Raw genomic sequence first — 6,000 nt, 5'->3', positions numbered from 1 at the left:
ACTGGGGAGTGATCAAAACACTAATCAATACTGCCTTTAGAAAAGAAAGGAGAGGAAAGGACACATTCCAAAGGGGTAAATGAAACGGTTAATATGGTATATTACCTGCTTTAAAGCTTGAATGAATGAAAGCGCAGAGGGTCTGTGCACAGAATGTTGATTGCTGGTGGAGCTCCCAACCCACCCGACGAGCGCCGTTTCGCAGTTGCTTCTTCCAAGGGGCGTGGACAGGTTGCGAAGGTGTAAAATGAGGTTACATACAGTGCCTTTCGAAAGTTTTCGGCTCCCTGGAACTTTTCAACTTTTTCTCACATATCATGCTTCAAACATAAAGATACCAAATGTAAATTTTTGGTGAAGAATCAACAACAAGTGGAACACAATTGTGAAGTTGAATGAAATTTATTGGTTATTTTAAATTTTTGTGGAAATTCAAAAACTGAAAAGTGGGGCGTGCAATATTATTCGGCCCTTTACTTTCAGTGCAGCAAACTCACTCCAGAAGTTCATTGTGGATCTCTGAATGATCCAATATTGTCCTAAATGCCTAATGATGATAAATGTAATCCACCTGTGTGTAATCAAGTCTCCGAACAGGTTCACATTAAATACGTGTGGTTCCATAGAGTTTATAAATGTAAATGTATTTATTTACTGTTTTTGTAATGTGTATGTACTTTACATGTATTGTCTATAGGATCAGGGATAGAATAGAAGAGTAGCAGTATCACAGGACAATAGTGGGACTAGAATAGTGGGGCACACTAGAGATAGGAAAGGACAGTACCAGCACAAGCATAGTTAGCATAATGGGTTTTCCAGACTGGGAGAAGTTACAGATGGGTGTATTGCAGAGCAGTGAGCTATAGTGAGGGGCTTACTGTTTAGTGGGGAGAAGTGATGTAGCAGTGAGAGAGAGCAGACAGATAGCAGTGGGGTGAATTTGCTGAGGCAAGAAGGGATCCCAGGCTAAGCAGCGTGCAAGTGGTCACTATCTTATGTAGTAACCATTTCAAGGAGGATCCGGGGCCTACAGCCGGGACTAGGAAGAGGTGAGCGCGCCTTTTACCTTTTCCTATTGAAACCGGATAAGGAGAATGGGAGGAAGTTGGTGGACCTACGGACACGGACGCCACAGAAGGGAAAGGAGAATCTGCAGGACAGAGTTTGTAGGAAGAGTTAGAGATTGCCGGGAGAGATAGAGATTGTCAGAAGAGGCAGAGATTGCCGGGCGAGACAGAGATTGCCATACGAGACAGGGTCATAAGTGCCTTCTGGAAGGAAGTTGTCAGAGAAGGCAAGGAAAGCTCCTGGAATGCCATTGTATGTGAACTGTGCTGCATCTGTAATAAGAACCCAAGTAAAGTTGAAGTGTTAAGTATGGACATAGAGTCTGGAGATGTTTGTGAGAACCGTGAATCTGGAGCTGGGATGACAGAAGCAGAAGGAACCCTGGAATCTAATGTGGGTGTTTTACTTGATATCTATCACATGCAACAGATAGAACATGGTATTTCCTTTGTGGGTGCCAGGGTGTGGAGACCAAAACAGCTCCTCCCCAACGACTACCACCCTGGCTGCCTTACACTGGCTCCATTATGATTTACAGGTGCTTCTCACTAAATTAGAATATCATCAAAAAGTTAATTTATTTCAGTTCTTCAATACAAAAACTGAAACTCATATATTATATAGAGTCATTGCAGACAGAGTGATCAGTTTCAAGTGTTTATTTATGTTAATGTTGATGATTATGGCTTTCAGCCAATGAAAACCCAAAAGTCATTTTCTCAGTAAATTAGAATACTTTATAGCACCAGCTGGAAAAATAATTTTAAAATCCGAAATGTTGTAAATTAACTTTTTGATTATATTCTAATTTAATGAGAAGCACTTGCAACTGATAATCCATTAGCTCAATATGACAGTCTGATCAGGAGTTTGTAACTCTTTTATCTGACTTTTTCTTAGCTCCTCTCATATGCTTTAAGACGATGCAAACCCAACAGCAATATTGATTTTTAGCACCACATATACTTTTAAGTAAAATAATGTCCCCAAACAGACAACCTCTTTAATGTTGAGCAGAATAGTATGATACCCCACTGCTCCCCACACACACAATATGATGCTCCCTGAGTGACCCCACACAGTATGATACCAAGAAACCTTCCTCATACACAGTAAAATGAAGCCACATCTCCCCCATAAAGACAATATCTACCCAAAGCTTTTCCAACACAATATGATGCCTCCACAGTTCCATCACACACCATATGATGTACAACAGTTCCTCCCATATACCCCACTATCCCAAACCCACACACAGTATGATGAATCCACAGCCCCCACAGACAATATGATGCCACGAGCAGTATGATGCCCTCACAGCTCCCTGCACAGTATGATACCCACATAGCCCACCACATACAGTATGATATACCCCATCTCCCCCACAAATGCAATATATACCAATGCTCTTCCCACACACAGCATGATGCCCACCACTCATAGAGTATGATGCCCTCATAGCCCCCACACACATACAATGTGATGCTCCCATACACACATTATGATGTCACACCAGCACACAATATGATGCCCCCACACAAACATACCCGCATTATGATGCCTCTACAACCCCCTACATACAATATGTCTCCACAGCTCCCCACACAGTATGATGATCCCGCAGTCCCCCACCAGCATGCAGTATGATGCCACCACAGCCCTCCGCTATCAGGGGTAGCAGTGCTGTCACTCTCCTTGCTTCTATATCCGCCCCCTGATGACATCTTGTTTCCGAGAAAGAGGAAGTGCAAACAGAAGCTGTGAGGGGGCAGTAACAGGAGTGTGGCAGCGGTGATAGAAGCTGTAAGCCAGCGCTGCAGTCCCTTCTCTTTGCCTCCATCTCGGTTATTGATTCTCTACATCATCAGAGGACAGCGGTGATTAGATTATTGCAGAATTATGTTATTTGCTGCTGTATGGTGATAATATTTAGGAACTGTTATTAATGTATGCCTATTATTCAGCCTATAAAATCAAAATGTTACATTTCATTCCAAATGATTGTAGGTGAACTTACATACAGAATATTTGTCCCACGTAACCTGGCTTCATGATTTATTAATCTAGCACTTAAGAGAATCTATACAATTGTAAATTTATGCTGTTAAAGAATACCTAAACTTTTCTAGCAAAGTTATCATGTACATTTCTGAGAAGGCCATGGGCACTTAGTCTGTAAAATGCTATGTGCTGCAAAAAAAATATACCCTGCAGATCCTAAAAGCCTAATAACTGTCAATCAAGTGAAAGAATCGGCATTTACAGGTGAAAAATTACTTAACTGATCCTGATGTAAGAGAAAATGGGCAAGCAACGTGACATACTGGAAATTCTGGAAATAAAGAGATAAATAGATTGAGGTCTGATTATAAACCCTCTTTATAAATGCTGAATCTACTCTGGGTTGACTGGTGCTCAAGAAACAAATTCTTCATTGTTACTAATGAGTTGCAGAAAAACCAATAACATATTCACAGTGGCCACAAAAGGAAATGTTCTTTTGATTAAATATAATTTATGATAGCATCTGCTGAATGCAATGAACTCATTCCGCAGGACAAGATTATCTGACCTCATATTTTGTTACTAGCAAAAATGGCCAAATGCATGCCATACCGTGGTGATCAACCTGAAGAACTTTATTGTATAAATGTGATGCAAACGAGATATTATCAAGGTCGTTTCTGAACAATGGTGGATTTTATGGAGTAGGAACATACAAACTCTTCCAATTTCACAACAGTATTTTGCAACTTCAAGAAGCAAGGTGTAAAGAGCTGGATGCTGGATGGTCCCGGGTAGATTGAATTAAACTATACTACTACATATTTTATTTAAATCATATAAACCAAGCCACATATACACCAACACTGAGAAGTCATAGGGTGCCGGATTATATCAAAAAGGTTCAGTGCATAATATAGAACAACCAAAAAAGAGAGAAAAGAGCACCAAAAGAACCAGATTTATATAAAAGTAACACATTTTATTAGATCAATACATAAAATAGTAGTAATCAATTGGAGTAAACAGGAAAATGACAAGAAAACTCACCAAAAGGTGGCAAGTAGTACCCAACAGGCAATACTAAAATAATACTAAGTTGATGGTCAGCTTGAAAGTGCTAGTGCATTGTGCTGAAATCAATTTGTGAAAGATGCAGCAGGCACCATATCGCCTCACATAAATGTGTCAATACATGACATACAAATAGTAATAGCTCAAGACCGATAAGAGTAGTGAAGAGTAAGTTACCTGCGGGACCACGATGCCACCCACCCCAACACGCGTTTCGGCTACGTGCCTTCTTCCGGGGGTATTGTCAGGGAGAGACTAGGTGAGCGAGAGCTAATAACCCGGGCCCCTGCAGTTTCCCTCAGACTAGGGAAATCCTGACTGACCCTCTACCTGGAGTTTACACTGAAGGTGTGCATGTCCAGGCCTCGAACCTCACTCTGTCTCCTGAGCTCAGCCCTAGGCTGAAACCTCAGCCCACCACCCAGTGAAGATGTTATTCCCCAATACCCCCAGTTAGCACAGACAAGGATAAAGGAAAATATACACCACGCCGCAGTCACTCAGGAATACACTATAAATGTGCAGGGCAAAATAAATACAAATATAGGAAGGAGTAAATAAGACAAAGGAAAATACACCACCAGCAACGAATCTACAACCACCAGCTCTCCTCACTAGACCAAGATAACAACGCACAAGACTGAAGCTATAATCGGCGACGCCCAAAGATCAGGAGAACTATTTAAAGGCAGTGGGCATGGCCCAGCTTCCAATCCAAGGATTAGGTAAATTAACCCCGGAACAGCTAGATAAAATCTAGCAGACGCCAATGAGCAAATAGTGGTCAAAAGCGGAATTACCGCTGTCTGTCGGACGACCTGGTCTGAACAGCGTCCGACATGACAGGTATATTTTATTGTTTTCTTATGGTTAAAAACAAACAGAATGAGTTGTGCACTTTGGACAATTCCTTATTTTTTCAAATGGCCCTAAATTAAAGGAGTCATCTGGTTCATTTTTTTTTATAATGAATTAGTCCCATGGGGGTATAAACTCACATATAGTCACCTAATAAACCAGTGCCATTCCACCATGCCATAGCTTTTATTCCCTATCAGTCTCCATGCTTCTTCTAATCAGCTGTGTTGGACTGCAGATTATCTTTAAAGTGACGATGGCGCTACTGTTGCCTATAGGTTTTGTGACAATATAAGCAGGATCCTTAGAACAGAACACATACTAACAGTAATAGGTCAAACCCTATACCCAGTGGTGAGGGGGGGGCTATATTAGCACGGGATACTCCCATAATTATGAAAACACACAAAAGAAAAAGGAGCAAAAATTATCCCATATAAAATATATCAAAGTTTATTCAAAAAATGTAATACAAAAGATTAAATTACACAATGTAGCACCAGTGGGTTTGTACCTTGTTTCTCTGGCGTTACTCTGCATGTCTCTGCTTTAACCCTTTGCTCCTCTCCCCTAACTAGCAGGAATACTGTTGTCTGTTACCTGTATGGATGCTGCTCAGTTCCCTGCTCCGCTGCATAGCTGTACATTTGCTGTGATGTCTTTGCTCCGCTGCATGATCATCCGCATGTGCGGTCCCTGGCTGCCGCTGTGGAAGCTATCCGCGGGTTGCAAGGTCCTCTACAGCTGGTGCATGACTTTCCACATGTGTCCAGGCTTGCAGCCACTGTCAGGTGCCCTAAGTCTCAGTTCCTGCTCTGACTGTGCTGTAATGGTTTCTGTTTGTGCTTAGGGCGCGCGCGGCCACACCTTCCCTGCTTTATTAGGGTTAGTGCATGCACCTGAGTTGCTTTCCCCAGCCTATTGCTGAGGGGCAGCTACTATATAAACTCCCTCTTTCCTGTTGGGCGTTACCAGAGCTTCTCATTAGGTTTC

The sequence above is a fragment of the Ranitomeya variabilis genome, chromosome 5 (genome assembly GCF_051348905.1).
Source record: "Ranitomeya variabilis isolate aRanVar5 chromosome 5, aRanVar5.hap1, whole genome shotgun sequence".
Classification (NCBI taxonomy): Eukaryota; Metazoa; Chordata; class Amphibia; order Anura; family Dendrobatidae; genus Ranitomeya; species Ranitomeya variabilis.
Note: the sequence above shows the minus strand (reverse complement) of the source record.